Source organism: Balearica regulorum, chromosome Z, assembly GCF_011004875.1.
Source record: "Balearica regulorum gibbericeps isolate bBalReg1 chromosome Z, bBalReg1.pri, whole genome shotgun sequence".
In the NCBI taxonomy this organism is placed as follows: Eukaryota; Metazoa; Chordata; class Aves; order Gruiformes; family Gruidae; genus Balearica; species Balearica regulorum.
In genome coordinates, this window is record NC_046220.1 from 36,317,097 (window position 1) to 36,342,774 (window position 25,678).

A 25,678-nucleotide genomic window follows, 5' to 3' on the forward strand; every position below is an offset into this window, starting at 1 on the left:
GGTATTTGAAGCAAGTAGTAAAAAAAAATGCTGGGGAAAAGGCTCTATACAATATTAAAAAATGCCATACATAAGAGTCTTGGTTTGGACCAAGTCCTATGGCACTAAGTAAAGCACAAAATTGCAAATAAAAAGACAGCAACCCAAAGACCTTAAGGTTAAATATAAGCTGTCAACAAATAACTGTGTTCTCTCCTTGCTCTGTGTTGTCTGGTCAGATAGAGTATCACATAATGCCTCAACTTCTTTCATGTAGGAACAATTGAGTTCTTTAGGTACATTTACATTTAATACATATAAGGACAAAACTGGTCTTTAGTGAGGCAAAGTGCAGGTCCTTTTGAATGGAGTAGTCTTTAAAAACCTTGAGAGTTCATGGCAATATCTCTATAAAATTGCATTCAACATAAACTTGTCTGTAGCCAGAGACTGACATTGTGATGAATATTTTCTTGTTAGTGACTTCATGACTAAGGAGCAAGCTGGCAGTGCATCTGTGATCCCTGCTTCATAATACCTAAATATAACTTAGCCAAACTCTTAGATACACCATGGAAGACAGCCAAGACACTGGTCACCTTTTACAGAGGAATTATTCAGTGTTTAGAAACTTAGCACCACAACTCTACTATATAGTAAAGTTACAGTTGTGACCTACAGGGAATGATTTACTGAGCGGTATTGAAGAGCTTTTCTCTTTTATAACTAAGATCCTTTGAGACAATTGTTATTGCCTAACCTTATATGTAATACAGTTATTGATATGCAGAGTTGCATTGCAAATATCTTCACTTGACATTTCTCCAATAGCCAGGTCACCTTGGTTGCAGACGTTTCAGTGGCCCCTTGAGGCCCATTTTATTTGTTATGAGACATTAATCATGGAAATGCACAAGGCAGTCGGAGCCGACTCCCAGCCCATACCATTGAATTTAGTGAGAAGTACTACAGTCCTTAAATGTCAAGAATAATTTCAAAGCGATCCTTGAAGTTATTAGTTTCTTTAAAATCACTGCTTGACTTTTTTCTTTTGCCCCTTATGAAAATTAACCCATACATTTTAAAATGGTGTTTGACCACTCTCCATACCTTCTGACTCCAGAAGTAATGACTGGCAGTGTGGTCTGTGAAATGACCAGTCCTATCATGGCAGGCATCAATCAGAACATGTGGCATAGGCAGAGACTGTGACCTGATCTTCCAGCGTAGAGCTGACATTCTTTGCAAAATCAGAATGTTCAGTAGACTTGGGGAGATATTTAAATTCTCCCCTACCTCTGCAACTTTGTGATTACTTTGGTATGGTGGGAAAGCTGCATCAGAAATATGAAGTAGTGTGAGTGGAAGAAGAACTTGGCAGAAAAATTGCCCTTGCTTTCAGGATAGACTACTGCAAGAGCTGTATTTCTGGATTATGTTCATTCCAATGCCTGATAGATCCTAACTAAAGGTATATTCACAACTTTACTGAGTTTTGCAAGAAATATTTGAGCTGACTCTCCTAATCTTTTTAGGATGCAAAACATTAGTCTCCAACCATAGCTGTCTGATCTGGAATTTTATCCGAACTTGTACCGAAATAGTTTTTCTTCCATGATGTCATGATGTCAGCATCACTGTAGACAGAAGAAGTTCTGAACTGAAGGAACTGCTCAAATGGCAATCCTCTATTTGCTAAGTACTTAAAAGATGAGGCTTGAAGTTTTAATACCAAACTATAGAGGGTTTGGTTTTTTTTTTTCAGGAAAGACAACTTCAAAATAGTAGTTTCCTCAAGTTATCTTAAGGACCATGAAATGAGTGATGTGGCTGTGGGAGTAAGGATGTGTGAAGCTCAGTAAAACTCAGCGGAACCGTTAGCTCTCTTTCCTCAAGCTCTCTTTCTCTGTTTAGGAACTTGGAGTACAATACAGCTATGTAAAGCTCTGTTTGGGAGCCTGAATAGCAAGTAAGATGAAAATATAAGTGAATGTGGGATTTTTTTCTGCATAGTTGTGTCTTACAATATTTAGAGACTACACTTTTGGCTTTTTATTGTTTAAGACAAAATGTATGTGCAACCTGCAAAATGGAAACAAATCATAAATATCTCCTGCAACAAGAATAGGTGGTTTGTTTCTTAACAAACAGATTAATATTTTATAAACTCATGACTGCTGGTGACTGCAGAACATGTTAATAATGCACAGTGGGCACTATAATGTCATATACTGTACCTCAATGAGTCTTTCAGCAGGTGCAGGTAGGAAGAGCAGACCAAAGCCAGACTAGAACTATTTACTTTACTTTGCTGACTGTTTGGACTGGATTGCAGCCACCAAACCATACGTCATCATCTTCTCCCTCTTACTGACCTCATTGTAAAAATTAGTCCTTTTAGCTGCTGGATCTAAACTCATTATTACATAATTTTAGCCAGGACTTATAAAGAGACTTTGTGAAAGTGGTATTTGCTAGGCTAGAATAAAGTTTCCAAAACTAGGTGAATTCATCCAGAAAAATTTTTGAATAAGGACGCTATTCATGGAAAAAAAATAACAGTTGTCCTGGTTGGCTTGGATGATTTGTACAGTTTGTGTGTAGTGCGGAGGAGGGATTCTGCAGTACATGCTGTTTAAAAAAGGCTCTGTGTGCTGTTGGGGATTGGAGGCACGCTCTGAAGAATTTCTCTGCCACTGGCATCCACCTCCATGCTGGTTCTCTCTTCTCTCTACTCTTGACTCACCATCTTCTCGATTGCCCCTGTGTGGAGACTGAAAAGCCCCAGCTCAGTGCTTCTCCTTACTTCTCCTACAACAGCTTCTTCTCTCTTCTGTGTTCCAATCTACAACAGAGCATTTCAAAACACTGTCTTCAATCAATATAGCAGATACATTTAGTCAGAAGATTCAGTGAAAAAATCCAAAGACATTTAATTTTCTCCTGAGAATTTTTAAGCTGTTATTGCTGGGCTGATTGTATTTCAGACCTTAGTAAATTATAGGATTTGCAAACAAAATGTGTAACTGTTGTTGGACCTCTCAAAAGAAGGTAAACAGTTGTTCATATGTGGTGCAAAGATAAGCAATAAGCATGATGGATGCGAGTACCAAGCCTATGGAAAATATTAATATCAGTCCAAAATTGGGAAAAATATTATTTCAAAACAGAGGGAAAGACTAAGCTGATTTAGACTGAGCAACAATGTGGCAATGATTTAAGATCAGGGTCATTCCTAAAAATAGTTGATTGCATTATTCTAGAACTGGCTTAATTTTTTTTGAGGACTACATTGTGTTTAAACTGTGTGGTGTAAAAAGCAAGTTTTCAAATGACTGTCAGCCTTTTGTGCTTCTGGCCTCCGTGCTCATATCTCCCCCACACCAGGAACAAAACAAACATATTGAAAGGCTCACCATGTAAGTTTACATGAAGATTTTGGATTCTGATGCAGCATAATTATAATGAATTAAAATCTAAATGTAAATAAATGTTAATGTTGTCTTTCTAGAGACAACCTCCTACATTTAAGTGTGGAAAAAGTAGTAATTAAACAAAAAAATCAACTATATTTACTTGGTTTTCTGGTTTCCATGCCTTTAAGGTGCTCTTTATTCACATTTTTATGATTTAATTTACAAACAGCAGGCTAACAGACACTCTTTACAAATGTTAGAAAATTCTAAATCTTGTAACTTTGTTCTTACTTCCAGGAGGATTGAAGTATTCTTCTGCTTCTCCCTTTCATACATAAATATGCACACATCCATATATAAAAAAAGAGGTTTTGAGGCCACAATCTCTGACACTTCTGAGACTCTTACAAGAGCTGTAATAAAGTGTAGAACTGATGGCAATGAAATAAAGCAGATGGAAATGTGAAGAGTATGTGAAATAAGGTTTTGAGGGTCCTTATAGCAAAAACTGATGTGAATCTCAGAATTTGAAGTTGGGTCTAATTTTCACAATATTGTGGGCAGAATGGACCAAGGCATTGTTCCCACCAAGGACTGTGAAGTTTGAGTCCTGCTATTTAAATATCTCATATTGGTGTCTCAGTACAATCAGCCTAAATCTGAATGGAGCTATATGTACTATTCCCAGTAGAAGAAATCTTGAAATTTATGGCAAAGGTAGAAGATGGTAGGCATGTACCCTCAAAGATAGATTAGGGACCAGTTTCCCTTCTGGTTATCATACCCACAGCAAAGGTTCTTGGACATCTTCTTGAAGCAGCTAGTACCAAATCTTGCTAGAGAAAGAGGTGGAGGGAAACAGACAGCTTCTTTAGCTGGCACATCACAGTAACTTGCTACAACAAGTGGTATTTTCTTCTACTAGCTTTTAAGACTGGGGGTGTAAAAATAGGTTAACTTCAAAGGAAGCAACACATGCAAGCCCCGAGATCACTGCCATGATTCTGGGCTCCTCAGGATCTTCAGCTAGGTAAAAGTTGTCCCTTAGGCTGCTGCATCAAAACAAAATATCCTTAGAAGTAACAGCAATCCTGTCCCAGGGAAGGGATGTTGCTGCAGGCTGCTAGTGACAACACTTGCATTATGCAGATTAAGACAGCTTGGTGATGGTCTTATCAGTTGTACTTGGCTTTTTCTCTGCTGGCAGAATGTCTGTGAGCAGATAAAAAAAAAAATCCAGCTTGATTTGATATTCACAATTATTATTTCAAAGACGTGAACCAACTCTTCCCCTCAGCTTCAACTGCCAAGTAAGTTTCCATGAACTTACTGTGACATGAGTCCTTCTTCATCTCTCAGACCACCAAACTCATAACAACGACAAGTACATATAAAACTTTGTGGAACCTGAAAGCCACAAGTCTAAAACTTCTTTCTGGGGTGGTCAACTGTAATATTTCACTGCCATATTCAAATCTTTTTTGTTACTGTTGGGTTTTGCAACTTTTTAGCTATTATGGTAGCTAATGGATAACTGTAAAAGTCTCAGGTTCTGGAAGTACTAATTTTCCAGTTAAACTCCTTATTTGAGCATTTCTCTAAAAACTTAATTTAAGAGATATAGTGGAAATAAATAAAAATTATTTTAGATTGCATATTTCATAAGAACACATCAGAGGGTATTTTTTTCTGTATTCCATGTATAAATATACTTTTTACTTTGCCAGTTTAACAGTGTGTCATGTAAAATGTAAAGTCTATATGTGGCTGAGGGACGCCCTCCTGCTGAATCACCAGGTTCAGAAAGGACCCCCTTGCTTTCCAAACTACTTCTCAGAGAGGAGCCTAGGTGCAGGTAGGTCCAGTCTTAGTCCTAGACTTCGTCAATGGTTTATGTCTAAAGGTTTATATGTAGCCACGTATCAGAGTCAGTATTTGCCTGTCAGAGCCCCCAAAGGACTTGCACTGACTCAGTTTTGCAAAGTTGAAACTAATAGAAAGTTTATTAAAGCAACAGATATAAAGAGTTCAGAATTGCCGTTGATAAATGCACTTACTGCAATAGTGCTAATATATGACTGATTATAATTATAATGCTAGCAAAATACTATCCCAAGTATTCTCACCGAAAAGGAGAAATTGCAGTGCTTACCAAGAAGGTGTCCTTGTCTTGGGTGGAGGAGAAGGAGCACAGCCCGTTGACTTCTTCGTACAGGGTCTTTAATTTCTTCTCTCCCCGCCAGGGGTAAATTCCTCAATATCCTTTATACCCCAGTCTTAGCTGTCCCCTCCCAGGGGTAATGTTTAACATGATTTGGATGGACAGTTGAGTTCTATATATGTTTAGCATGTACTTCTTTTAGCTCATTATCATATTTAGGGGTGTCAACTTTTATATTCATTTAGCAGGTAATGAAGCAAAAGGTCTCACTCTGGGCACCGTGGCCTTTAACATTCTGTGTATAAACTATCTGTTTATTGCTCATTCTGTAGCCAAAACAGGGTCTTGCCACTGTAAGATTCCTTCCTTCGGCTGCTTCTCATACCGACCTTGTGGATCTCCATCCACAACGTTTGTACAAGAGATAAGCAGACACCTGTGGTTTTAACCTCTTAGTTGCAATTCCCACACAGTGCTAGCTGCATATGCAACTTGTGGAACAATATGATTCTTTGGAAGAACAAATCTATATATGTTAGAATTAGTAAATAGCTACCAAAACATCACCTATTAAAACAGCAGCCTTCTGGAAAGAATATAACTATCACTCCCTCTGTATCAAGAATGCATGGGTATATGTCTGCCAAAGATTAAATCTCATAGCAATATCCGGGACAGTTTGGTTTTTAGGCTATCCTTTCCAAAAGCAGTTTCATGGCTTAGGATTTTACTTTTCACTTTTCTAAAAATGATTATGTTGCTTCTCATAAAGCAAAGATGATGCTGGTGTGGTGCGGAAAAAGAAGAATGCTGCTTTTTTTATTGAAGGTATGTGTAATAATTCACATACACATATGCTGTAACTGTAAAGCTGAAATATGTTCTCCATCTTTCCTCCCATCCATTCATCTTCCTTCTCATGCAGAAGGTGAAAAATCAAATCTTTTAAAAGCAAGTATTTGTTGAAATATATAGTGCAAGGTTACATGCAGATTTATCATGCAAAATGACACTTAAAAATCTGGAAAAAGCTTGAGATGATCTCTCTGAGCAAGTTGGTTAGGAGAAGATAATGCATATTTATAGTGAGAAAAAATTATAAACCGACAATAATTATATTGGAAAAAAATTTTGCTGAGTTTTTTTGGACATTTGCCTATAAGTTATGGAAATCATTAAATAAAATATGTATGCTGGCATAGTGTAAGGAAAAGAATAAACTGCCTACCTAAGTGATTTTTGTAAAGCTGGTTATTCAAATAAATTAAAATAACCCATTTAATTTAATTAATTATGCTTTATTTTTAAATTAATGTCTTCTGTCTTCAAAAAACTCATATCCATTGACAAATCAAGTTTCTGCTATTAAAAAGAGCCAGCTTTTTTCCTTATTAGTAGTAATTTTTCCCCTCTAAACCACAAGAACAAGTTTAAGACAATACATAAAAAGTTAAATATATAGCCTAAAACCCCCAAGGTGGTTCAAGCATTCCTTAAACATGCAGCTTTTCCAGAAGTATTTGCTGCCAGCATATAATCGTAACCCATGTAAGTGGAGGCAATAGGCAGCTGTACCTTTGTAACTTTTTAATAAAAGATAACACTGCTTCTTAAAAATTGGAGTCTTAGGATTTGGTTTTTTCCATCATTGAAGTGGAAAAGCCAACATTTTTAGCAAATTCTTCAATCTTTTTGGAGGAACTTAGGATAGGATTCACACTGCTAAATTTTAGGTTAGACTGTATGCTAATTTCAGCATGGATCACTATCTAACTTCTGCCTTTAGTCAATGCAGAGGGCAATTAATTTCATTTTAAGATAGCTGGTTTAGATTCTATGAATTTTTGATTTAGTTTCAGTGATTACCCTAGCTTGGTGCAAATCTGTAATTTCCCTTAAGGGAGCTAATAGCTTCTTAAGGCAATCTGAGTTCACAGACTTCTATTAATGACGTGTTCCTCCCGGTGCATTCTTTGGTACTTTCTAATAAGCAGAGCTCCAAGTTAAACTTAACTACAAAAGTTTTTAATGGTGAATAAGTTAGCTAATAGCTATTTACTATTACTACTATTTATTTGCGAGAGAGATATGTTGCCTGTCTGTATTTCAGCACAACTTTATGTCGTAATGACTTGCTTAAACTTCTGTTAGGTTATGTGATTAAAGGCTTAAAGCTTCCAGAGAGACAGAGGAGCCCAGCACCCCACTGGCAGGTGGGTGACCTCATGAGAGACCTGCCCCAGGAGAGTGTCAGTCCCACTGCCCAGGGGTGGCACCAGAAAGTCAACCCATCACCTCTCAGTCTGAGAGGTGTGCTGCCTACCACAGTACAGGACTTACTATGGGATGCAGGGAACAGCATTTTGGGATTGTGGGAAACTTATTAGGAGATGCTTAGGGGAGGACCGTAGGCAGGAAATGGAAAAATCAAGGTAGTTTGGGGAGGAGCAAGTGTGGAAAAATAGAGGGATAAGGGCATAAATGTTGGTTGATTGTAAAGAGTTTGCTGGTCAGTATGCGTGTCTGGCCATGCCCTGTGCCTCATCAGTACAGTCTGCCCTGTCTTCTCATTAAACTCCATTTCTAACTATTTTCCTAGGTAAGGGAAAATACTGTCTTTTCTGTCTGTGGAGGTGTAAGTGCCAGCCACTGGATTTGGACTGTGGATCAGAGGGGGCCTGTGTGCATGGGGTACCAGCAACAGGGGAGGCTGGGACATGCGCATACTGTGTGGTTATTGATACTATAGCTCCCTTAATGCCCTAATACTGTATCAGTGTATTATCAATAGCATAAGTCAAGCCAGACTTGACAGTGAGTAGGGCACATGGCTTGGGAAGCCAGGTAGACAGCAGATGTTTGTGAGTTGGCTACTGGAGGAACCCAAGGGTTTAAGTCAGCTACTGGGGACGCTGTAGGGTCTGGGGGTTAGCTGAGAAACCCATTTGCATGTGTTTCATCATGCATGAGGCAATTGGAGACTGGGGGATCTGTGAACCATCTACAGTGTAAACTGGGTGTCTGAGGCCAATTACTGGAGGGATCCTCAGCATGAGTGTGTCTGTGTGTGTGTGTGTGTGCATTTCCATGTGTGTGCAAGGGGGTTCTGTATCAGCAGCAGGAATGGTGCTGCAGCCTTGTGGGGTTGCGTGCCTAGATGCCAGCAGCTGGGGAGACCAGGGATCCAGGGGCAGCCACTGGCTAGATGGAGAATCTCAGGGCGGGTACTGAAGGGATCCATACTGTATATCTGTCTGTATACACATTTTCCCCTAATGGACCTTCATGCTCACCCTGACCAGCCAGCACGAGGAACAGGGTAAGGCTATTGGTGCTGGTTTTGGTTGTTTAAGCACTGAGTGTGTCTGTATGTGTTGATCTTTTGGCTGGCTGTGTATATACATATATATGTGTTGTACAAGTATGCTGCAAATAAGTGCTCAGCCTCATACCTGGTCAGACCTAGGGGCATGGAGCTGCAGCAACCTCTCCTATATCAGACTACCTAACTCAGCAACCCCTAACACCTTCTACCTCCCAGCAGCTGGCAGAGCGCAGGTACTTATACACCTAGCACAATAGCATATACCCAGATAGAGTTGTCTGGGTCACATTAGCCTGCATGTCTGACTTCAAGTGGCAACAATCAGATAAACAGCTCTTGAAATACATCTGATCCTGCTCATTTTATTTATCTGTACAGATAGGATATTTTTTTTTCCATTCACTCCTTGTTTTTTTCCCCTTTCTCTGCTATCTCTTCAGTTTGCTTATTCCGTTAACAGAGAACAGAAAATACAACAAATGAAAAGCAAGATAGTTAACTTCATTGTTGATATACATGCTGTGAAAAGAAGTTATATTTTCAAGATAGAACTACAGAATTCACTCCTGAAATCTATAATTAAAAAAAACAAAACACAACAAGCAAGCAAACAAACAAACCCCAAAACCCAAACCAAACCTTTTGTAAATAGTTGTTTTTCCTTGGAGTTGCTTCATTCCAGACATTAGGGTAATAAGTAGCTTTGGCTCCCCAGGCAAGGCCTCATCTTCTCTTCCCACAGCTCTTTGTTATAGTATTATATAGTTCAGCATATGATGGGTCTGTCTGCAGAAGAGAAGCATATAAATGGAGGCTTTTTCCTTTGTTTTTAGCAAAAATTCTACAACATCACTCTGCTTAGGAAATATGAATACAAAGTTACAATAATAAACGCTTATTCTATACCTATTTGGAAAATTCCAGGGTAGTGATACTTTTCCATCAGAGCCATTCATATGAGCAATGAACTTAATCGTAAAACTGTAAAAGCTGATTTAAGCATGGAAATAGAAAGCTGTAGTCTTCTACTTGGAAGAAAGACAGGCTAGCATTTGCATAGTTCATAACGAAACAAGACATTGTCTAAAGAATCTTTCTCCCTTCCTAGAAAGCAGGGTTGGATACGTGTTGTAAAGTCAAATGAGAATGTTTTATTAAAAAGATATGATTTGCATGTTTTAATATTGATGAGTCTATTTTTGGTTTTGTTGCATAAAATTGCTATGAGTCAGAACAGCTAAATTGTGGGGAAAGCCAAGAATGTTCATACATGACAGTATCCTGGATAGGTATACTGTCTTTAGTAAATCAGCACTTATGCAGACACAGACATTTGTGGAACAGAAATGCTTGTAAATCATACAAAAATAAGTATAACCATATGAAGAAGGCATAAGGGTAAACTGGCTGAAAAAGACTAGCAGAAAGTTTTGCTGGCATCAGGGAACTCCTCCTGGTGCTAAGATACTAGTTCTGGGTCCTGAACTGCCATGTGTCCACATATCAGACCTGGACAAGGAATAAAATAGTGAAGGGAAGACTATTCTAATGAACAGGCATTCCTTTTCTTTGTTTTTTCTCCCCTTGCTCATATCAAGGAGTCTTCTGCAAAATACTATGGTCGTCATCACCCCCAACAGTAATCACCTACTAGGAGGTACTCAAAGTACTCTGTGACTTCTTGGTCATAGGCCTCTTCAGTTTTGTTTAGTATTTCATATGTTTTTAAGATGAATGAGTCTGTGAAGTCAGTAAATTCAAATGGATTATACTGTCTTCCTCACACACTTCTGTCTACTGACACTATGAAAGCTATCTCCCTATCTCAAAAGATAATCCTACGATTACCAAGGCAGCTATTGCATCTCTAGGCCTCTTGTTTGACATTTAGATCATGTGTGCCAGGAGCAGCTCACCTTAAAGTAAAATTTGATTGGAAACTCATGTGTTCTGAGTAGACTTTCTTTGCCTATTACAGGTCAAATTTTTTAACTCTGGAGAGCATCATCTAGTGCTTATACGAAAAAGGTCCAAACATAAAATGGCTTTCTTGTATATCACTAGAAAGCTTAGATTAGACTGAAAGAAAAGTCATACAAGCGTTTGATCATCTAGTTGTTTGCTGTAAATAACTTTATCTGGATTTAATGATTTCATGATAATTATCCCAAATCCAGGATTGGAATATCACACAGTTTTCCATATAAATATATTGGTTCATTGCCATTTGTTTTCCAGTGTTTGGGCCTCTCCCAGCAAAGTTTCAGTATTGTCATCGACAAGTATATGTTTAATGCCTACAGCATTATGTATCTGTAGGGAGGAAATCGCCATTTCGTATTGCTAACTTTTTTTCTAACTGGGTTGGCTATGTACAGTGTTCACTGGACCTAAAGATATCTTTTGCTGAGCAATCAAAGTGCTGAAGGTTTTCCTCTCAGGTTTTGAGAGATATAAGCAAAATTATTAAAAGGAGCCCTTAATGTCTATGGGGATGTAAGGAAATACATCAGTGTTAAGAAATTCTTAATTAAAAAGATTTTTAAAGAAATATTAAAATGGGAATAATAATCACATTCTAATCAACTAGGAAAGGATCTGGAAACTATTGTAGTGTTACGGAAGATGTAGAAGGCACCTTAAGTTATTCATTTATTAAAATATGGTTTAATCAATGTCATTGGACACACAATTATACCGAACTGCCAGTAGTGGCTACAAATTCATAAATTTTCTGTGAAGATAATACCCATGCCACTGTTAGAATTGACACTCCCTGGTATTACTGTCAGCAAACCTGGCACGGATAATAAGTGTCAGGGAGCATTGAGCAAGGGGCTGCCCCATGAGGGGGTGAGACAGAGGCTGCCCCGCATGGTTCATGTCCACCTCCATGGATGTGAGCTGGGGGAAGAGCTGGGGCCTGCAGCATCCACAGCATGGCAGGGCAATGGGGGAGCAGGAATTGAAGCTGAGATGTGGGTCTGAAGGGTCTACTGAGAGATGGGGCTGAAGATCAGCACCCCATGGCATAGATTCAACATCCATCCAGAGGAGACCTGGGTGTCCCAGTCTGAGCTTATAAATGGGACCCCTGGGTTGGGGTGGATGCCCCAAGTGGGGCTGATCCGGGCCTTAAGGTCTGACACTGGGTGTGGAATGTGAAATGGGTTTTTTACTGCTAGAAGGATCCCTTCAAGAGTGGATTTTGACTTCAGTGTTTGACAACACTTACTACTGAACACTTAACTATACCTATTCCATGAACAACTACCTAGATGGCTTTACTGCTTCAGGCCTTTGGTTTTTTATGTTCCTTTAATGACCTGACTGGGCACAAAATTTCTAATGGGAGATGCAGAAAGCAGCTAAGTTTGATTCTGTGGAAAACTGAGCTGTTGCAAGTGTAGGACAGTGTGCTGAGGAGTTTCTAAATGAGCTACAGACAACACAGTGCAGATCAGCCTAGGAAAGGGAAAACCTGGATAGAAATTGTCACTTTCTGCACCCTCTTACTCCTGCTTGGTCTGCTCTCCTTCCCCTTCAGAACGAGTATGGTCCTTATGCCAACCCTCACAATACATTAAGTACATTATATAGCCCTGAATGGAATTTGCTCTGAAGAAAGAAAAACTTCAGCAGACTATGCAGCTAAAATTCATTCTCTAACACATCTGGAGTGAGTGTTTCCTCTTTGTTTCCCCAAACGTGCACATGAGTCAGTGAGCCTAAAAGCAAAGCAAGAGGACAGTATCAGATTTAGTGCTTGAAGTACTAAAAGAGATGGTCCATGATCATAGGAATTTTTTTGGCAATATCGAATCATAGAATCATAGAATGATTTGGGTTGGAACAGACCTTAAAGAGCATCCAGTTCCAACGGCAGTAGAAGATCTTATTAAATCAAGATGATTGTGTTCTGAAAGGTTGAAAGTATACCAACATGGAGTAAGGCATCGATTTCATAGAATCATAGAATGATAGAATCATTTAGTTTGGAAAAGACCTTTAAGATCATCAAGTCCAACTGTTAACCTAACACCTTCATGTCTACCACTAAACCATATCCCTAAGCACCACGTCTACACATCTTTTAAATTCCTCCATGGATGGCAAGTCAAGCATTTCCCTGAGCAACCTGTTCCAGTGCTTGATAACCATTTCAGTGAAGAATTTTTTCCTAATATCCAATCTAAAATCAATCAATTTAAATCAATCCCTCTTTTCCTAATCATCACTTTGAAACAGTGTTTTAAACTTGACAATGAATCAAAATACTCTGTAAAAGACAAGGCAGCAGGGTAAAGCAGTAAGCATGCTTTGCAACTGCTTTCATGAGAGTCCTTCAGACGCTATATGGCTTTACCGAGGGTAATCTTCTAATACAGCAATCTTCTACTGCAGCAATACAGCATATGCTGGTGGATTAAATGCTGTGAAGAGACATGGAAATCTCACAGGTCAGAATCTTTTTTATTCTTTCTTTTATAACAACAGGAAATGTATTAATGATGAAGTTCTCCTGCTGAAAACCCTGAATGCTGCCCTTGTTCCTTTGTCCATAGCGGAGCTTATGAAGCGCAGTAGAAAATAGCATTGAGAGAAATCTGTTATCACAATAAAGCTTGGGTTCAGTTGTCTCCATCTAGTCTGGTGCAGGCAAGTTTCTGCCAGGGTAATGAAGGGCTCTCACAGGGAAACATGCAGAGGCAGAGAATAATCTTGCTCCAAGAACATGAAGATAGAGCAGAGTTATGAGAACAAAGGGTCAGATATTCATCAGATCAGGTAAGTCTCGTGCCACTGTGTTAAAGCAAAACCAGGAAACCCACTAGTGTGTTGTGGGCTGATAATAAACTGTTTCTTTTCTCAGAGCACTCTGACTGAATGCGGGTATCAAAATATAAATAGCACATCCATTGCATGAAACCTGTGTTTTTTCTGTACAGTATGTTCTGGCTGTACCTAAGGACTGCTGTTCGGTGTGTGCTTTGTGTGGGTGGGGATGCACTGGCATTGCACTGGACAGAGGGGAACCCCTTCCTTCACTTCCTTCTCTTCTTATCCCCCATACCCCCAACATTTTTTAAACTTTGAAAGCAGTAAAGTTGAGGAGAGGGGAGACCTTCTGGTTTCCCTGTAATGATATCAACACCACTGATGTTTTCTGGAGGAGAAGTGAAAGTTTGGGAAAGTCATGTCTCTGCAATGTCGAGGTTGTCTCATTGTGAGAAGCCGCTCTAAATTTGGGCATCTAAAATGTGCCTGGCTCATTAGCTGTCTTGCTGATAGACATTTTTTGTTGTTCATAATAAACAATCAGTCTGGCTCAATCTGCATGCTCTTAAAAATTACAGTTCTTCATCTTTCTCCTCCCAGCCAAATGTAACAAACAGCTAATAATCATGACTAGTATATAATAAATTTCAGACTTATAGCCAGCAAGCAAGGCTGAAGTGTTATTTATGAAGTGGTCTGTAGATCTCAGCACATTGTTTAGCCCTGTTTAATCTGTTGCTTTCAGCTGTGGTATGTCCGGGGACTTTGCTATTACAGCCTGATTTAATCATTGCCTCTATGAGGATTTCTTGAACAAACATCTCAACAGCTTAGTTCTCTGCCTGCTGGGATCTGCAGATGTCACTTAGCTGTTATAGGTGCCCATTTATGTCTGGCTACCACCTGACACTGCTGTTAGTGACAGATATTTCCCATCAGAAATGGACACAGCCTTGTTTTCACAAAATCTTGCTAACTTGTGGAACTTCATATTCTGAGTGTATTGTTTCGCCGCCTTTGTCTATACATACCAGCAGATCCCTAGCTACCCAAATGTTAATTTCTAATGCAGGCTTTAAAAAGTCATTGGTGACAAGCTATGTTTCACCAGTGCTGTTCTATTTTTTAATATAACTAAACAGGGATCAGTGCCTAACTGCATCATTTTGGTAGGACATATTTTATGATTTTCTCACTGTTCTCCATTAAGACATTTTGCAGGGGAATAATGGGAAGTAGTATTTCACCTGTGTTTTGTTGAAATGTGAGTGTCTTTGCGGTATTTTCATAACAGATACTTCATCTAAAAATGAAACACTTGATATGCATAATCTCCTATTTACTCGCATTCTAGTAAGACTGTCTCAGGGAATTTAACATATAATTAATTTTTTCTGCCAGTAAGAACCTCTGCCTCTTCCAAGGGTTTTTTTTTTTTTTACAGTATTGGCAATATCATCTATTGTGCTTGCCTTGGCCTTTTTTTTTTTTGGCCGTGTGCATTTTTCAGTGTCTCTATTAATTTGAAGCTAGCAAAAAATATTTAGTTATTTGATTTATTTTTTTTTTCAGATCCCAGATGATTTTCATGTACACTAAAAAAGATATTTCTTTTGTGTCAAGCTGAGGAATTGCCATTCTTATATCTTTAAACAAAATCTCATATTGATTGAGAGCTCCCTCTCTTAACTGATAGCAAGGTGTGGGCATATGCGGTTTGTCACATACTGGGTCCCAGCTGCTTTTAAAAAGGCTTATTTTTAGTGGTGTCTCTGATACCCATTGACGCATGGGCTTTTTGCTTATGTACTTGTCTGCTTATCTTGTATGAAAATTCAGGATCCTGCTCTGCTTACCCTAAGGGTTTATCAAAGACAATAAAATTTTTTTTTAATTCGAATATTAATTGAGCTTATAATTCTGATGTTTATAACCACTTTGTTCTTGGGTATGGCAATGTTGATTTAGTGTTGCTTAGCAATGCAAATAAATGTTAATTTTAGCTAATCTTGTCTTCTTGTTTGAAAAAGAAAAAAAAGAAAGCAAACAAACAAAACTGTCCACCTCTGTAGTTACAGGCCACTCCCCTCCATTTTCATCTCTTCAGGAGTACAAATACCAGACTTTTAGTGGTACTATAACACACAAGAGTCCAATTTTGACCATTTTTAAGATAATTATGCCAATTATAACTTTCTTGCATGTATTTTGTATGTACAATACTCTTGTGTCTTAACACCCTAGGGGCCTTTTTTAGTGAAATCTTCAACCTCATTTAACATTTTACTTAGAATGAAATCTCATATCCATTGGATATCTCTTCCCAATAGTTTTCATGTGCTGGTGTACACAATTAGAATGGCACATTGTTCTTTGCAAAGCTGGCCACACTGTCTGCAACTCTTTCTGTCCTTTACTTGTTGGGCTAGGGATATGGCCAAGTGTTATGAACTTGGAGATGTGCTTAATGACTTTATTTCTGCTTTATAGCTCCTAGTCTAGAGCCTAGTAGCTTTGGCTCTCTTAATATTCTTGTGAAGCACTGTATCTGATGAATTCAGCCCAAATACCAAATCACCAATGAGCAGTGCTTTTTTGTTGCCTGCACATCTGCTCTGCTCTGATCCGCTTTACTAATCCCACCTACTATTAATCAGCTGAATATCTAGCAAGGTATCAGGCATTTCTCAAAGACTCTCTACCTGGCAGATACCACAACATATGTTGTCTTTTTCTTACACTTGTTTATTATGGGATTTCATACCTAAGTAACAACTTTTTGATAAAGTTTATTAGCTTTCAGACTAACTTGCATTCAGGCAAAATATTCTGTACTGCAATGTTTCTAAAGAAATACATAGCACTTGCAAGAATTATTTTGGAAAAAAGTGTAATAAGAGACAGTGATACTAAGGAAGTGGAACTATATCTTTTATAATCTTGTTAATGGCTCATTAGTAAAATATGTAAGACATCAAGGTTTATGTGAGATGTATAGCTTGTTAAACAAGAAAGGTAAGGTCTATCATGTTTTATTAGGTAAAGAAAATAATCAGATACTTGTATTCTTCCTGCATCACTCTTTAGCAATAGCTAGACATCAAAATTCTTTGGCCGTGTTAAGGAAGAAAGTTTCATCTTGCTCTAAGTGTTTGTGAAATTTGATTATATTCTGATTTCAGAATAAAATTTGGCCTACAATAACTTCAGTTGCAGAGCTGTGTGTGCAGGCAGGAGAAGATGATCTGGGCACTTCCTTTGTGCATCTAGATTTCTGCGTGGGACCTATACTGGGTAGTAGATTTTACGTACATCCTTAACAGCTACACAGAAGATACATATAAGGTACAAGTTTCCTTAGCAGGTGGGAATATAACATATGGTATAGAAACATTGCTGATTTCTAGCCTCCCTAAATCAATCTACCACAACAAACCATTTTCCTGCTTCTATGGATTTTTGATCAACTAGTGTCCATGCACAGTACTACACATAGCCACTGTAGAGGCCAGTGCTGCACTTGAGAATTATTTTAGATAGGAAACTTCACAGAAAAGCCCTTGAATTGGAAAACTGCAACACGTTCAAGTTGAAGGGAGGAGAGGAGAGGAGAGGAGAGGAGAGGAGAGGAGAGGAGAGGAGAGGAGAGGAGAGGAGAGGAGAGGAGAGGAGAGGAGAGGAGAGGAGAGGAGAGGAGAGGAGAGGAGAGGAGAGGAGAGGAGAGGAGAGGAGAGGAGAGGAGAGGAGAGGAGAGGAGAGAAAAGAAGAGAAGAGAAGGGAAGAGAAGAGAAGAGAAGAGAAGAGAAGAGAAGAGAAGAGAAGAGAAGAGAAGAGAAGAGAAGAGAAGAGAAGAGAAGAGAAGAGAAGAGAGAGAAGAGAATAACTGAGTGACTTTAAACTGACAGGAATTTAAATAATCACTTGTGATTTAAAGAAAGCAGAAGAACAAAACTTGTCAAAAGATATGCTGATTTGAAAATGATTTAAAAGTACCATCTTATTTAAACATTGGAATATATACAGAACTACTATATAGTTCTAAAGAAAATAGGCAGATTTTTATTTAAAGAATACCTTTAGATCAAGGCTAACAACTAAAATAAATTCCATAATTTTATTGTGCAGATAAAATTACTGTTTCATTCTTAAGTGTTTTTAGAACAGCTTTGTCAGTTTGTCTGTGAATCTCTTCACAAGCCAGTCTCAGTCTGTTGCCTACTTTCCCTTGTTTATGTACTTCCGTGACAAAAAATGTCATTTCATCTATCTGGAAATTTACAAACATATTTTTATGCCAAGGTTCCCTTGTAGATTACAAAGGGTAAGCTTAGTGTTTCAGCTTCCAGTGATTCTGGTAATCTATAAGTCTGTACCAGAATTCACATTTAAAGATTTACAGAGGAATTTTTAGAACTATTAAACCTATTTGGACTGTGTTTTCATAGCCAGTGGAACTGACTGAAATTATGTGAGTCCAATGCCAAAGCTATGCTATTCTGAAAATGCCATAGTAAAGAGAAGACAGTGGGATTTTATCTAATAATGTAAGGCAGAATTGGAATTATTATATAGGCAATAATGAAAGAAAGGTAAGAACATGTCTGACTAGCATCTATAGAAAGGGACAAGGCAGTTAAATCTTGACAACATCAGGAAACTTTTCCAGACGTCTTACATTAAAATAGGGGTCTCTATAACTACAGTCTACTTACTTATGTCACACAGGAATCTTAATCAATATTAAAATTTCAAAACCAGAAACCATGAGTATTTAAGCCTATGGTACAATGACATATCATAATGTTGATCACATGATCATTAGATACCTTATTTGCATATAATTTCTTTTTGAATATACAATTTTAGGGCAACAACTGACTGGGAAATGTTATATTCTAAAAAATTGTTTAATAATTGCAAGAAACCCTGATGCTCTACTGGGAAAAACAACAACAACAACAACAAAACCACACAACACACACCCACCCCACACCCCCCAAAAACCATACCAAAGCACCTAAAATAAACCAAACTTATATTATCAAATTAAGCAATAAGGTTAAGGTAAAAAAAAATGAAGCTGATCTGTACTAGTTATAGTATGAATGCTACTTTTCATTATAGGTACCAGTCATAGCAGGAAAGTAGTACCTACAAATACTGTTGTAAGACAAATGAGGTGGGTTTTATCTCAGCAACTGAATCTGTAAAACAAAGTAGTTAATATTTGAGTAATTCTTTTGAAATCTCTATTTTATAGCTACTTATCTATCTATCTATCTACCTACCTACCTACCTACCTACCTATTTGTATATTACTGACTTTTTAAAAACTTCTTCAGCTGTGCTTGTTTAGTTTATGAAGGACTCTCTGGTCAGGGATGGAAAACTTTTGGGAAAGTGTTAAGGAAAGATACAGATGGAGATTGGCCCACAGTTATATGCATTCTTGGATAACTTACTTTCTTTACACACAGCAGCAAAAGCAAAGGCTTATGATCTGTAGCACTGATAGCAGCATGATGCTTCAGTGCTTTCTATACTGCACTGCAGGCATGACTTCATTCACTATAAATTCTTGAAATGCACTTCACACAATTCTACTTACTTGGCCTTTCCTCAGGGGCGATGACAAGGGAAAGGGTTTGGGTTAGGATCACAATGGTGATCGAATTTGTATTTGGGGAATAATAAGAAACTTAGTTTTAACCTGACATTCTCATGTGGGGACTAGGAAATACTGGAGATATTCTATAAAACAGGTGTTAGATTATCAGCTTAACAAAAAAATGAGCAGTGTTTCTCTAACCACCACTTTATTTTTAAGTCGTATTCATTATGACCTATTGCTGCTGCCAATGGAGTATGAGGACCAACAATAAATGGATCATTTCCTTAACTTTTGGTCTGGACAATGAGTAACAACAGCCATATTTTTGGGGCTCCTTGTGCTTGTCTATTTAGCAAGTGCTTGATATAGTGTCATATCCTATATGCAAAACCTTAAAAGATTCACTTTTATTTTTAATCAGTTGCTGGAATTTTTTTAGGTTGCTTTTAGATAAGCAAGGTCATGCCATGGACTAGTGAGTATAGCATTCCACTGACAATCCTGCTGGAAAAAAAATTACAGATCAGAAAGGTATCAGTTTCTATAGTGAGGAGCATAGTCTGATGAGTCTGTTTAAAATTATTTGTTGTTTCAGAGAGATTCTCACTTCTAACTGCAACACCATTATTATTATTATTATTATTATTATTATTATTATTATTATTATAATAGAAGCCCTCTGATACAACAGTGGAAAACTTCAGCAAAGAATTTTCCAGCTGCAGCATGCAATCCCCACGAAAGCAGCTGGATAAACAGACATATGCCTGAATTTAACTGGAGAGGGAATGTTCTCACATGAAAAATAACTACTTGAGTTGATAGAAGGTTGTAAAATCCAGCTCCTGCTGTGTGCCAGCTGAAGACTTTTTGTGGCAAGATGTAGCAGTTCACTGTTGCATTCAATGCCATGCACAGTCATCACACCTTGTCTGGAAGGCTCCACAGAGGAACAAACAGGCTTTATGTAGGCAGGTAGGTACTGTAATTCAGTTTTACAGCTGAGGAAACAGGCTTTGGAAATCTAAGGGCTCTGCAGTTCACTGAGTGCTTTCTAATTTATTCTGGATGCATACAGAAGAGAGAGTGGGTCACACTTAACTTCCCACAATAGTAGTAAGAATATGGCATTGGAGGTGACAATAGAAATCTTCTCCAGCTTTAATTATGAACTCACCCTTAAGAGACCTTCTGTTATTCTATATGATTTGAATGGCACTTACATTCTGTATTTTAAAAGTTTGGTGATAGATGTGTATTTTACTCTCAAACACGTCATTTACCTCCAATACGCGCTGTGTGATCCCTCCTCCTCTCTGCTTCTTCTCCTCCCTTAAAAACAAACTTGAGAAGTGCTCTGATCCTGTCAGTTTAGTCTGCTACTATGAGCTGAAAATTAAAGCTTGTATAGTCAAAGCCTGGCAGCTCCAGTGATTTTGCCTTTTCAAAACATATTTTATTCTCCTTTTCACACATTGACCCAGACATGCCTTTCAGATGCTCTTCAACTACAGCTGTGTGCACTTGTATTGATAAACTTATAAAATAAAGTCAAGCAAAATTGACTAACAAATGGAAAGAGATAAGTAAAAAAGACATTTTCCTATGGAAAAGAAAAGAAGAAAACAAAAAGAAGAGAAAATCAAGTATGGTTAAAAATAGGCCAAACCAATGGAAATATTTTCTCAAGTAGACAATAGGACTCTGTAGAGAAGGCAGTTGTGATTATTACTTGAAGCAGTTATTGAATGGCTTTCATCTATTTATAATGCATGCAGAGTATGTGGGAACTATGTATGTTTGAATGTCCTCCTATGATTCTATAATATCCTACAATTTATGCACAATTGTCTGTCTCGTAGAGTACTTGTATCCTGTCATTCTGCAAATGGGTCATCCCAAATGCCTCCCAGAGTTTACATGGGCTGATCACCCAGGTCACTCTGCCCGTGCTTGTTTTCTCACCGCACGTAGTTTCCCTACCTTGGTTTATGCAACCTCAGTGCTGTTTGCACCTGTGGGAGGATGCTGCTGTACAGCACGCCTCACTCTGAGGGCTGTCATTTGGAACATGTTCGACATCCTTAAAATAAGAATGACTCCTCTTTGCTGAGTGCCTGACGCTGTTTATACACTGCAGACATCTACAGCCACATGGCCAGGGCGCTAGGGAAAAAAACAGTTGCAAGAAACAGAGGACCCTCTGGGAATATACAGGAGGCAAAACAAAGACAACCTGACCAAATACTTTGTAAAAGCTTTCTGCCTGGAGGGTGTTTTTTCCAGACCAGCCAAGAAGAACAATAGGCTATGGAAAGCAACAAGAAGAGGCAGTGGAGACTAGCATCTTAATTCACCTGAATATGGCAGTAGTCAAAAGAGATGGATCTAGTGAGTAATTGCATGGCTCTCAATGTACCTTGTCAGCTTGTTTGGACACAGATCTGTGGCAGGAAAAAGGAGATATTGCAGCAGAACCTGTAATATCTTAAAATACCAATCTTCCATGATGACTTCTGAGAGCTAGTGTAAGGCACTTTGCTGGTTATTTTTCAAAGAGCATCTGTTTGGAGCTGCTAATTAAAATAGGTCATAGGATAGATTAAGATACAATAGGAGGCAAGGTACAGCTAAAGTAGCCAAAGCTGCAGGATAAAGTTGTTACAGATGTGCAATTTTTTTCACTGGTTTGATAGCTAGCTGTGTGGTCACATTTAGTCCCCAGCAATTTTCTCATCCTCCAGATTTAGACCGAGTAATTGTGGTGATGTTGCATTGAGCTGATCCACTTACTAGTTGCTGCAAGTTAACCACACCAAGCTATGTCCCTTGGCCTGGTCTTGTTAAGGCAACTTGAGGTATTAAGTCCTTGCCAGTAGGGAGTTCTGCAGATGTTTGTCTCAATGATCATGAGAACATAGAATCATAGAATGGTTGGGGTTGGAAGGGACATTACAGATCACATAGTTTCAACCCCCCTGTCATGGTGCAGTGTCTGCACTTCAGTGTTTAATTTTGCCTTATGGTGTGATGGGCTGAGGACTGCTGTGACAAACCAGCTGGGGAGGGGGACGGAACCAAGCAGTTGCTGATGCACAACATTTACCTGAAAGGGGTACTTTGAGGCATTGCTGCCAGCTAAGCTGTTTGATGGCGGTAGATGATGTGTCAGGGCTGTTGCCCGGGAGGTTGGTGGCTTTATTCAGGAACTGGTGATGTCCAGAGTCACAAGAAAGGCAGTGACAGGGTGAGTTATGGATGTCTTTGCACAGATGTGGACCTCAGACTGTATTAATGGGACACAAGTTGCCCTAAGCCAGATGTAGTCACTGATTGGTAGGGTGAAAGGGATGGATGTACATCACTGAACATCTTCTCCCGCACAATCTGTGAGGTATCTGTGGTATGTGCTGTGTCAGACAGTGCTAAGGAAAGAGTCCACGATTCCCTCAGGGAACTGATACATTTTCCTTGTCTTGTCTATCTCCCAGGCCAGGGCAGAAACATTATTTTGATCTGGGGAAGCATATTTCATACCATGCTGTGGTGTTTTTCTGCCAGATTTCCCTGCATTAACACTGTAATGATCTGTATCTGTGATACCAGGCTTTCTAAAGACCCCTGTTGCCTTTGGTGAGTCAAGGAAGAGAGGGGCTGTTCCTCAAGCATCTCTCAGCCCTTTAGCAAAATATAATTGCTTGTATTGCTCTGGAATAATTCCTTTTAGTAAATGCTTGAACAAGAAAAAAGGGGAGAAGTTTATATAGAAGAGTTATATTGGAACGTGATTCAGGAATGAAAAGGTAAATGGGATTGTCTTATAAACAGGCTGCACTCTTTTCTCATCATGCACCTTCAAGTAGAAAATTAAGAGCCTTGTAAGAGTGTTCACTATCCTTGCAGTAATTCTGTTATTAAAATAATTGAACTTCTGGTGATGGTTTTCCTATACATTGTGAGCTTGTGGAAAGCCAGATAGAAATGCTTTGTTTAAAATTACAATTAAAGAAATGATCCTCACAGTTTATTGCCTCTGAACTGTGATACTCTGTCCTTTACGCCCTCCACTTCATTTTTCTAAAATGCTTTCAAGGAGCTACTCAGTTACATTCCTGTCTTAATGCAGTTATGGGAGTTCTGATGGGGTGAATTCAGTGCTATAGAGAAGATCTGTTCTAGTTGTGACTACTACTTTTTTTTTTTTTTTTTTTCAAAACTCACCATAAACATAGACATCTGCTAAATAAAAATGGTGAACAAGATACACCTGTATTCCAGACCATAAAAAGGCCTCAAGCTTCACACTCATTTTGAGATGAACTCTCTCTCTGTGGAAGAACAATTTAAGGATGATCCCCAGTCCATGGCTGCTCTAGAAAATGTTGCTAAAATTTATCTACAGAGGCTTTTTGGTGGTTATTTCTGCACCTTATTCCATTCATGCAATGCTGTCTTTGGTACTTAGGTACTAGATTTGGTAGTGGAATTAGTCCTCTAATTCCTCAGGCTATAGGCAGGAGCTTGAGACCATTAAGTGTGTGTTTTTAAACCCTTCACCTTAGGTAAATATAACAAAAAACTCATGTTCAAATGCCCAATTTGCAAATATTTGCATTCTGGTCAAATATATCCTGGGATGAAACAAAGAATAGAACCCTAAAAAGGAAAAGAGCCGAATACCCTGGAAGGACTCTATGTGGAAGCATGGCTCGTCTTCTAAATAGATATGAGTAAGTTCACATCTACTCAAAAGGGAAACTTCTTAATGTAAAAAATTTGAAAATTCTGATTTAAAATCTGTCTCTGCATGTGAACACAAGGCACATCAGGACAAGCATACAAGATCTGCTCTGTAACACACACCGGCTTTCTAGCCAGTTGCTTCAGTTCTCACATCTGCTGAGCAGGGTCATATAAGGCAAAGAAAAGTGGATGAAAAACAATACAATTCTTATTACCAGTGGGCAAGAGGCCTGCTGTGATGCTCAAACAATGAGAAACAAGTTAGCAGTATGCCAGCCTGTTCAATTGCCCTTAGTTATCATTCTCCCACAGTACCATTAACAAAAGTCAGAGGAAAGTCAGCTTCCACTACCGACAGGAAGCTGAAGGAAAATAATCTAATGCCAAAACCAGCCCCTGGAAAAGAAAAAAGTCCTAGAAGCACTAACAAAGATCTTCAAAAAATAAAATAAATAAAGTAATGCTAACTATGTGTTTGAGTGAAGGACTGACCTTTCCAGTGACTTTAATTATGTTTCATTGTGTCTATATTTCTTAGCAGTGAAGAAAGAAGTTCATGTTAAACTCCAGAGCAAGAGAATTGCTAAAACTTAATTCTGTCACTAAAACTTTGCAGTGGATCTCTTATTATTCGAGGTTATTGCAGAGTTTTGAGACTTGATCATCAGTCCTACCTTATAAAGCTGCTGCTTATTAAAAGCAAACATTGTATGTCAAATGCGTGGCATTCAAGATTAATGGTGATATTCTTTGGTCCTGAACTTAGAGATAAGCTTTCAAAAGTGAGTGTACATTTTTTTGCTAGGGAGACCACCCTTTTCATGTTTCTGTTTAGCCGGAGAACTAATACCCTGGTGTAAGCACCAGAGTTTCAGGGAGGAAAGTGTCATCCAGGCTGCTGGTCCATTTCCAACTCTGCAAACTCTTTCAAACCACTTCCTTCTATGCATTCTACTTACTGTACCATGGAATTCTTGCAGCAGCAGTATCTGCAGCCTTGGTACATCAGGCACTGATGCACTGAGCGTCCCCCAACCCAGTCTTTTGCTTGAACCTGGCAAGGACAACTACACTTAACTCATGTTTAAACACTTTGAGCCAGTTTCTCAGTTGCTTTCATCTGTGGCAAGAAACAAGAAAAAAATCTGAAAATGGGTGTCCATCACCTAAAGGTGCTCTTGGCGAATACAGAATTGGCGTAGCTCATCTGAGGCCATGGTTTATATTTGTGGGGACTGAGGTGAGGGCTATGCACCATAGCTATTCCTCTCTGGCTAGCTCCACAGCAGCAACCCAGAAACCACTGTAATCTGTTCTGGTGATCAGCAAAGAATAGCCGTGTCCTGACAGCAATGAACTTTAATGCACTTTTCTGTTATGCCCCTTCTCTGCTACATTAGACTGCATCTCAACACAGCAGAGCATCTGAGCTACAGTCAGTAAGTGCCAAATGTTCCTATTTTCCTCTCTATGCCATTTTTTCAAATGCCACTGACATCCTTGAAACCTTCATCAAGGTGTTACTAAACTGTTAAATTCTATTTTGTGTCAGCAGGCCTCAGTCTAAGTGCTAATGCCATCCCACAGCTAACGAGCTGCTAAGAGCTGTATCTGATGTTTGAAATCCCAGTGGTGCTGCATCCCAGAGTTTAGAGCCTGTGCCT